The sequence below is a fragment of the Pinus tabuliformis genome, chromosome 5_2 (genome assembly GCF_031772625.1).
Source record: "Pinus tabuliformis cultivar Carrire ecotype Pingquan chromosome 5_2, CPIR1, whole genome shotgun sequence".
Taxonomy (NCBI): domain Eukaryota; kingdom Viridiplantae; phylum Streptophyta; class Pinopsida; order Pinales; family Pinaceae; genus Pinus; species Pinus tabuliformis.
This window is the reverse complement of record NC_142306.1, coordinates 22,827,528-22,838,017: the sequence shown is the minus strand read 5'-3', so window position 1 is coordinate 22,838,017 and position 10,490 is coordinate 22,827,528. Positions and strand designations below refer to the sequence as shown.

At 39.9% G+C, this 10,490-nt stretch overlaps 1 pseudogene; it reads left to right on the top strand.

Annotated features, from left to right (window-relative positions):
* The first annotated feature begins 7,189 nt into the window (after nt 1-7,189).
* Nucleotides 7,190-8,927, top strand: LOC149157419 (18S ribosomal RNA; annotated as a pseudogene).
* The last annotated feature ends 1,563 nt before the right edge of the window (nt 8,928-10,490 follow it).

Genomic DNA, 10,490 nt, shown 5'->3' with positions numbered 1-10,490 from the left:
CCATGAGATGTGAATAGATGTAAACTGTCGTCCAAGGCGAGAAACCTGCCATTGATGCATGCAGATTCCAAGGTAATGACGATTTCTAGGTCATCTTTCTAGATAATGTGCTGATGTCGATAGAAAGCGACCTGTTGCAGGCAAGCCCACAACACGAAATCATAGATCAAGTTGAAAAAATGTAGTTGTAAGGACTGACTCAGGCATGGTCAAGATGGATGACAGGTATTTTGCAGATGAATGGTTTATTTGCAGTGACCTCTTGAACACATAACGACATGACAGATGGCTTGGTGACAATTGACCCAAAGTTAATACCCGGAACTGGCTGAAGATTTTCAATGTGGTTTGATCAACTTGTTAGGCAAAGGATTTCCCAACCCAGGTGAATGAAAAAGTCTCGTGTTCAAGAGTGGTGATAAGGTTTTTCTGAGACAAAGGATAATAATTAGGCTCATTTTCTCTCTTTTCCCCCACCATTTCTGGCAAGTACCTCTTTATTTTTTACAAGCTTGAGGAGAATAACATATGCTTGATTATAAGCTCATCCTTCAGATGAGTCCAACTTAGTTTAGATTCAAACCCTAATAAGGAGTGGTCCATTCTTGTTTGTAATCGAACAGGTCCTTTACTGTGAAATTTTAATGAGTCCAGTATAGGAGAAACTCAACGTTTTTCAATTTTAGAGAGTCTGAAAAACTTAAGAAGACTCAAGGGTTGAACGTTTTCGTAAATTTGTGTCTCCCAAGCCCGAAAAAGTATAAAATAATACTTGAGAGAACCGCTTGATCTTTACGACCAAGGAGTACTTTCATGATTAGTGTCTCTGACCTGAAAAGTAAAAAGCGATCAAGGACACGTCGTTTTATTTCCAATATCGAATTTGAAACGACAAAAATCTAGCAATCTTTTCATGTTTTTACGGTCAGAAAAGGGCTGTAAGAGGACCGTCTTTTAATTCTGTTTTAACGAGTGTAAAAGAAACGCTCGACAATCTTTTCATGTTTTAGGAGTCAGAAAAGGGCTTAAAGATGACTCTAAGGTTTCACTTTTTCTTAAGTTTTAACGAGTTCGAAAAATGATAAAAATGTACTCATGGTTTTCATTTTTTCATAAGTTTTAATGAGTTTGAAAAAATGATAAAAATGTACTCATATGGCCGACTTTCAATTTAATTTACGAGCAGGAAAAGACAGAAAGAACTCGACATTTTCATTTGTTTTACGAGAATGAAAGATAGCAAAATAATCTCGAGATTTTCATGAGTTTAACGAGTCTTGAAAATAACCGAAATTGACTCGAGATAGGTTTCATTTTTACAAAAGCTTGAAACAGAGAAAAACTATGCTTCAAAGTAGTTTCATTTTTACACAAGCTTGAAACAGAGAGAAAACTGTGCTTGATGCCCCCTAAGCGTAACTGCTAGAGCGCATGCCCCCCAGCTTCATTTCATTCAACCAGTTGGATGAAATGAAGGTTTAGTTACGAGATCATTTGAAAGACTCAACCTAAAACTGTAAGAAAATTATGCAAAAAACTGAAATAACTAACCTAAATATACAACTTAACATTTATGAGATCTAGTCAAACTCTCGACTCAATTAGAGGAGGATTTGTTTCATTTTTTAACGAGCTTGACACAGGAAAAGAACTATGCTCGGATTCGGTTTCATGTTTACGCAAGCTTGAAACAAAAAACTATGCTTGTTATAAGTTCACATGCCCCCAACATAATGACGCAAATCAAGGTACATGCCCCCGAAGCTTCATTGCATTCAACCAGGTGGATGAAATGAAGCTTTACTTTCGAAATCTTGGAAAGACTCGAGGGAGTTGTTTCATTTTTTAGTGAGGTTGACACAGGAAAAGAACTATCCTCAAAACCCTTGTTTCATTTTTTAAACGAGCTTGACACAAGATAAGGAACTATGCTCATAACAACTCTCTACAATCTACCTAACAAGGAACTATACTCTAAAAAACCTTGATTCATTTTTTAACGAGCTTGACACAAGACAAGGAACTATGCTCTAAAATCCTTGATTCATTTTTTAATGAGCTTGACACAGGACAAGGAACTATGCTCATAACTACTCTCTACAATATACCTACTTAACCTACCCTTGTTTCATTTTTTAACGAGCTTGACACAAGACAAGGAAATATGCTCAAGAAGTTCGCATGCCCCCAGGATAATGATGCAAAGCGAGGTACATGCCCCCCATGCTTCATTGCATTCAACCAGGTGGATGGAATGAAGGTTTACTTTCAATATTTAACTTGAAAAGGGAGTTGTTTCATTTTTAAGGAGGTTGACACAAGAAAAGAACTATCCTCATACCTGATTCATTTTTTAACGAGGTTGACACAGTAATAAGAACTATCCTCTGACTCACTGATTCTTTTTTTAATGAGGTCGACACAGTAAAAGGAACTTTCCTCGAAATCCTACTTTCTACAATATACCTATATAACCTAAAAATCTACCAGATTCATTTTTTAAGGAGGTTGACTCAGTAAAAAGAATTGTCCTCATGACAGCCTGTTTCATTTTTTAACGAGGTTGATACAGGAAAAAATTTCCTCACAGCATCCAGTTTCATTTTTTAACGAGGTTGAGATGGTAACAAACTATCCTCACTGCATTGATCATGGCTTCCAACTGGAAGAAAGACATGTCAATGGACACACCTTGATCATGGCTTCCAAGAGGTCTTCATCAGAAGGAAGAATACTTCTCTGGAAGGAACACATGTCAAGGGACTCAAAAGGGATAAGAACATCGTGTTAAAGTAATCCCATAGAGTTTTCCATGTCAATTACCTGATCTAAATCAAAGGAAGATGAGCAAACAGTGAGAGGCTCACTTACATCGGTAACTAAAAACATGGGACCAGTTGCCACATAATTAACCCGTGGCAGGGTAGATACCACTTTAGAATCAGGAACATTTAGGGGTGTCATATTATTGGTAGTTGAAACAAGACTAGGGAACGAAAGCTGGTCTACAGTCACAATACGACCATTGTGAGGGAAAGACATCACGCGAAAGAGTGTCGATATGACAACTTTCATTGCATAAACATAGTCTCGCCCAAGGAGTAAATTGAAATCCAAGGGACCTCGAACTACCATAAGATCAATACAGACAGTTTTACCTTCCAAGGTAATAGAAAACTTAGGAAGGATCCCTAAAGGTTCACTAAAGGTTCTGTTAAAAGCTTTCAGATTCTGCGTAATAGGCGCAAGCTGAGGGGAACCCAAAGCTTTCCAAACAGTTGAGGATAAGATACTAACAGAATCACCTTCATCTACCTGAGTACGATGTATGTCCCTACCACCAACGTTGACAATGATTTGGAAAGGGATGGAGGAAGGAAGACGAGGTTCTGTCAGTCTATTCCAATCAAAGGAAAAGACCTCAGTACTTGGAGGGGGTTTTGTAGAAACAGGTGAAATGCCCCCCAGCATAGAAGAATCTGATGTAATAAGAAGAACATGAGTGATATGAAATTCACTCTCTAAAGGGAAAGTGGGATCGACCGAATGTGAAGTTGAATCGACCACTTGATCAACTAATGGATCATCAACCTGAGTGACATGAGTTTCACTCTCCAATGGAAGAGTGTGATTGACCGTACTTGAAATTTGATCAATCACTCCGTCAGTTGACGGTAGGTTGGGAGAAAGTTCACAGTAACCAGTTGGAAATTTTTGCTGTGGAACAGTAAGGTTTTCCAACAATTTTGAGGCTTCATCCATGTGAGGGCAAATGTGAGTTTGATGACTCCCTTTGCATAACTTACAAGGAAACCTAACTTTACCCTTTTTCCCAGGAACCTGACTATCACTGGTTGATGGATCAATGGAAAGTTGATGAGATTTTTCTGACCATACTTCCAAGACCTTTGGAATACGAGGAGAATTGACAAGGAAGTGGTCACCCTTACAAAGCCTACAAGGGTATTTTGGTTTACGATGCATGTCGGAGTTTTCCTCAACACAACTAACACTTACAGTCGTGGTTGGTTGGTTGACTTCTTTCTTATCTTACTTCTTCTTCTTCCTTTTCTTCTTCCCTTTCTTCTTCTTCTTAGCCACCTGGTTACTAGCATCAAGGCTTTTACCAACCGAAGAGGAAGAAATGGAGGAAGAAAAATTAGGTGAAGAAGGTAAAGGGTCAACAGAAGGTTGGTGATGTTGAGATGGTGAACTCTGTTGAGGTGGAACAATTGGAGTATTTGGGGCCAACGAAGTTGAAAATAACCATATCGGTAAACCTATTGTAAATCCAGATAATGACAATGTAGCCATGTAAGGCGGACCAACATTTCCAAAGTAAGGAAAAGTACTAGGATTCTCGTTAGGACGGGTTCCTAGGTTGATAAATTCCGGAACATTTGCCATTATATTCAACTTTAGTGAATTTTATTAACAATTTAAAACTAAAATTAACAATTCACAATTCACACTTAACAATTAAAATTCACAATTCACACCTATGGTCTCTAAAAGTAAAAACAAACAAATTAACACGCGCTAACAAATCTAGGAGTCAAACCACACACAAACAGTAACCTTCCAGACCGAAAACACTAGTTGGTGGTGAAATCCAACATCGTAGAATTCAGTACAGAAGTGGCGGGTGGAACAGTTACCCCGGCAACCTGCTTAATGAATATACTAGACCAAGTTCCTCCAATTTAATCGTCTCGAGTGAAGTGAACCCCCCAGAAAATCCAAGTGAGTCTAGCCGACGTTTGCTCCAGGTACAGTGGGATCTTCCCTCCACCGTCACCTTGGGTAGAACCCTAAAGATAATAGTCACTAAGGTTACCAACAACAACAAATATACATGGGGGAATAGTCTACGATCCGACAGCACGCAAGGGCAGAGTAACAAGCTCAATCCCCTTGCCGGCTCCTTGACAATAATCCAAGGTTTACCGACAAGTGACCCCAAGCTCCTCGACAATGGTTAATCCTTGGTTTGCCGTTTGTAGTACGTGCGTATATGGTGTCATTCCCAATGAAGGAGGATTGATCCCCTCACTGGTTCGGACACGATCTCGTGCTTCTCCTTTAAGAGGAGCTTTCCCAGAGCATAAATGTAACAGTTGGATATATCCTACCATAATATGAGCTACTTGTTTGGTTTTGCTGTCTTGGATTGTTAACTAGAACCTAATCCAAGACACTAGCCTAAGCTAGTTGGTGTATCAGAGCCCTAGAAATGTAAAAATTACTAGATGAATTTTAATTAAGCGATGTGTTATTAAGGCTATTATTACTCAAATGGGTAAATGGATACGAAACCAATGGTGTTATGACCCGACCCAAAACTGAATGCAATCGAATATGATAATGTAATCTTTTCAATTCAATGAATCCTAACTAAAGTAAGGAGAGAGTTTCCATTTACTTCCAACAATGCAAAAATTGATCACTAAGAGAAAATATAACAAATTCTCTAATGCACTAATTTCATCAAGAAAAACTAATGCAAATCAATTTCAAAACATTTATTTTTATTTTTATTTTCGTGTAAATTCAAATCAAAGAAAACTGATCTAAATCTACGATTCATTTTTCAGAATGTAAACTATGCAATTGTAATCTATGCAAAATTCACTTGAAAAGTATGCAAATGTAATCTATGCACATTTTTCATTAATATTCTGAAAATGAGAATTCTAATTATGCAAATGTGATCTATGCAAGAGAATTCTCAAACACAAGATCATTCTAATGTGATCTAAGAACCAATCAAGTGCAAGTCTAGAAAATTGGGCGAGAGTTCCAAAGATCAAAAAATAAAAACACTCAAATGCGATTAACACTCATACAAAAGAAAAAGCAAAAAGATGCAAAATTGTGAAAGGACTAAGAGAAACCTCCAAGTAATGACCAAAGGAAAATAAATCAAGAATTTCTCAAAAAGAGACTCAAGACACCCAATTGATAAAAGCTTAGAGCAGAAATGCCAATGAAACAAGCTTAGATGAAAACTTCTGACAGGTAACCAGTGGATCTGGGCAGCAACAAATAAGCTATAAACAAGATCTAATAGGTAAAAAAAGAAAAAAATGAAATTTTCTAAACTTTTGACAGGGTATGCAGGCATCCTGTTTGCACAGGTGCGGCCACGCTCTGTGTACAAAGCTGCAGTGTGTACAGGTACGCACTGTGCTTAACGCAGAGGGTGCGTACTGCTATCAAAACCAAGAAAAATAAAAATTAACTTAACCCTAAGCTATTCCACCCAAATTCACGGTCAATCAGTCAAAAACCAGAAAGAAATCGAACTTTTCTCAAATCAAAGTATCAATCAAAAGAGAAATTAATCAAATCCATGGATTCCCCAGTGGAGTCGCCATTTTGTCATGCAGAAAGAGTCAATTTTGCGGACAAAACCGACCTCCCTAGAAGCTAAGGCTTTCTAGTGACAAACAAGACAATTAAGCACTATCTTTCCCTAAATATGCATTTAGAATACAAGCAACCAGGTGTTTAAAGCATACCTTTAGTTCAACGATGTTTGTAGCAGTCCAGCCTCTCCGATCCAGATGAGCTCCTCCTTCTCTTTGAAACCTGCATTCACTAACAAGCAAACGATTACATAGCACCTGAATAACTCATAAAATAAAACATATTCATCATAAATACCAAGGAGTATATGAAAAAAATTATATATAACAACTTGTTGAGAAAAATGAACTTAATTGTATTAAGTGGAAACCAAAGAAACCATTTCAACCAGTGCCTTGGTGTTGTGCAGGTCCCTCCCAGGGTCCAGTAAGAGTTCTCCTTTACTTTGATCAGCTCACCCACTTCCAAATTAAGCTAAGAAAGGATGGGAATCTCTCCTCTCAAGCTCTATAAGGGAGTCCTAATTTCAGCAGCATCTACCCTTAGGAATGTTCAGCTTTCAACCTCCCCTCCCTCTGGCCCAATGCCTGTATTTATAATGCTTTGGAGGAAGTTAATCAGGTCCACCATCAATGGGATAAGCCCCTCTTTCAATGGGATAGCTCCCCTCTTGATGGGATAAGTTCCTCTTTCTTTGGGATGCATGAACCATCTGGAGGCGCTCAATACACGTCAAACCATCTTCTAGAATGATCTAGAATCGACCACAAGTAAGTTTTTTGAAGTAAAACGCGCGCCTTTTGACCTTTACAGGAGTACGCACCCACCCCTTTATAGACAGAGCGTACAAGTACGCAGGTATTGTGAACTTCAGGTGCGTACACGCAGGTAAGGTTAAGAGAAACTGCGTAACCATAGTTAATTGAATTTTTAAGGACTTTCTCTCTTTCTTGGAGTTTTACATGACGAGCACAGGTATAAGACTTGCCAAGGAGGATAGTATGACAGTTGATGGAGCCATACTGACTGTAAATAGTCATGGTGACAAATTTTAGTGTAACACTGCCCTATCAACTTTTGATGGTAGGATAGAGGCCTACCATGGTGGTGACAAGTGATGGATAATTATGGTTCGATTCCGAAGAGGGAGCCTGAGAAATGGCTACCACATCCAAGGAAGGCAACAGGCACGCAAATTACCCAATCCTGACATAAGGAGGTAGTGAAAATAAATAACAATACTAGGCTCATCAAGTCTGGTAATTGGAATGAGTACAATCTAAATCCCTTAACGAGGATCCATTGGAGGGAAATTATGGTGCCAGTAGCCATGGTACTTCCAACTCCAATAGTGTATATTTAAGTTGTTGCAGTTAAAAAGTTCATCGTTGGATCTTCAGTCGTAAAGGTCGGTCCGCCTACTCGGCATGCACCTGCCCTTCCATCCCTTTTGTTGGCAGCATTCTCCTCGCCTTAATTGGCTGGGTCGCGACTATGGTGTTGTTACTTTGAAAAAATTAGAGTTCTCAAAGAAATCATATGCTCTAAATACATTAGCATGGAATAACGTGATAGGAGTCTGGTCATATTGTGTTGTCCTTCAAGAGTGGAGTAATGATTAATAGGGACTATTGGGGGCATTCGTATTTCATTGTCAGAGGTGAAATTCTTGGATTTATGAAAGATGGACCACTATGAAAGCATTTTCCAAGGATGTTTTCATTAATCCAGAATGAAATTTGGGGGCTCGAAGACGATCAGATACCATCCTAGTCTCAACCATAAATGATGCCGACCAAGGATCAATGGATGTTGCTCTAAGGACTCCACGACACCTTCTGAGAAATCAGAGTGTTTGGGTTCCAGGGGGAGTATGGTCGCAAGGCCGAAACTTAAAGGAATTGATGGAAGGGCACCACCAGGAGTGGAGCCTGCGGCCTAATTTGAATCAACACAGGGAAACTTACTAGGTCGAGACATAGTAAGGATTGATAGATTGAGAGCTTTTTCTTGATTCTACGTGTGGTGGTGCATGGCCATTCTTAGTTGGTGGAGCGATTTGTCTGGTTAATTCCGATAACGAATGAGACCTCAGCTTGCTAATTAGATACACGGAGGTTCCCCTTCATGACCAACTTCTTAGAGGGACTATTTCCATTTAGGCCATGGAAGTTTGAGGCAATAATAGGTCTATGATGCCCTTAGATATTCTGGGCCACACATGCACTACACTAATGCAACCAATGAGTTTTTCTTCCTAGTTCAAGAGGATCGAGAAATCTTTTCAAATTGCATCGTGATGGAGATAGACCATTGCAATTATTGGTCTTCAATTAGGAATTCCTAGTAAGCACGTGTCATCAACTCGTGTTGACTACGTCCCTGCCCTTTGTACACATCGCCCATCGCTCCTACCAATTGAATGATCCAGTGAAGTGTTCAGATTGTGTCGACGATGGTGGTTTGCCGCCATCAACGTCATGAGAAGTTCATTGAACCTTATCATTTATAAGAAGGAGAAATTGTAACAAGGTTACCGTAGGTGAACCTGCGGTAGGATCATTGATAGTGGGGTTTTTTTTTTTGGTTCGGGTTGCTTGGGTTTCAATTACAATGTGGAACTATGTGGTGTGTCTCTAGGGGAGTAGGTTTGGTGTTTGGTGAGAACATTGTTGGTTGCTTGTCTTGAGGTAACACTTATTTTTTCGTGTGTGTGCTTGCAAGCCATGCTTGTGCTTGTCCCACCCATCCTTTTTTTTTCTTTCCCCCAATGTGTTTCTGTAGGGTGTTCGAAAGCTTGTTTCTTGGGAGCCCTTCTGATGATCTGTTCAGCTCGGCATGGTTGCTACAGTTGAGGTGCTTGGGAAATATAATGGATAAATTTTGACTCATTCGTAGTGGTGGTGCTTGATATTTTGTTCATTGGAAGGCATGGGCCAAGGGTGCAGGCTTCCATAGTTGGTTCTCTCAAAAATGTGGTGGTGGTTGATGTGTTTCTTGGGTGAGAGTTTTTGCTAGTGGTTGGATGGAGGGATTGGTTGCGTGCATGCCTGGTAGCTCAAACCTTCCGTGAAGGGAAATTGTTGGGGTGGGGTCAGTATGGATGGATGAAGAGTAGTTCAACTATTGGGCTGGCCACCCTAGTCCTCCCGACAGTTCCTCGATATGCCCCCACAGAAGGGTTGGGTGTCCAGGTAATGAAAAACCCCTCCCTCAGTCTAAGCTCCATCGAGATCACAATTTTCCCCACCAATGGGCATGACGGTGGCAATCTTATCTCGTGTCTTTGCTGTCTAGGGAATTCCTCGTCCTCTCATGAGCCAGTCCCCTTTTAAGAAAAAAGGAAGTAGCGAGTTGTATCTTTGTTCCTCCGTTTGGATTGTGGGTTTTTTGTGGGACTTAGTCATTTCTTTGTTTCGTGGTGTGCGCTTTGCAGACGTCCCTATCTTTAGTGGCCCTGCACCATCAATGTATTTCTGGCCCGTGGAATTTTCCAACATTGAGTGTCAGCCTATGACAACTCCTCTTTGGAGTTTGATTCTTGACCCCTGTTGACTTTCTCGCTGGAAATCTTGTTCGGTGTTTTATACACGGAGGGGTGCAATAGTGGGGTGGGTTTGTTATTAGTAGTGTATTTGTCGTTTGAAGCTTTGTGTTGAGTTGGTGGGTTGTTTACCTCTTAGTAACATTCTCCAAACACTGGTCCCATCATGGCCCTTGTCTTCTCTAGTGGTCAAGTTTAGGTTGTGATTTATTTGCTTATTAGTTTGATTATTGTTTGTTATTTTGTAATCTAGAAAGGGTGTTGTGCCGTAATGTATGTGGGAGGGTGTGAAGAGGTGGGATGCTTTTTGATTAGGTTCCTTCTTTGATTTCTTTTTGGTTAGATAACATCTACTCGGCTTGTTGTTGAGCTTCTCTCTTTTCTTCAGATCTTTGTTTCTTTGGTGTTGTTTTCTTCGCCTCTTCCTTTTGCGCCTAGATTTATGGAGAAGAGGTGGGATTGTTGTGGATTGGTGTTCGAGAAGGACAAAAAGTAGTTCAAGTTCTTGGGGTGGCCACCCTAGTCCTTCTCGATCATGTCCCTTGTAGTTCCCCCCTTTTTACGAAGGCACGAGGTT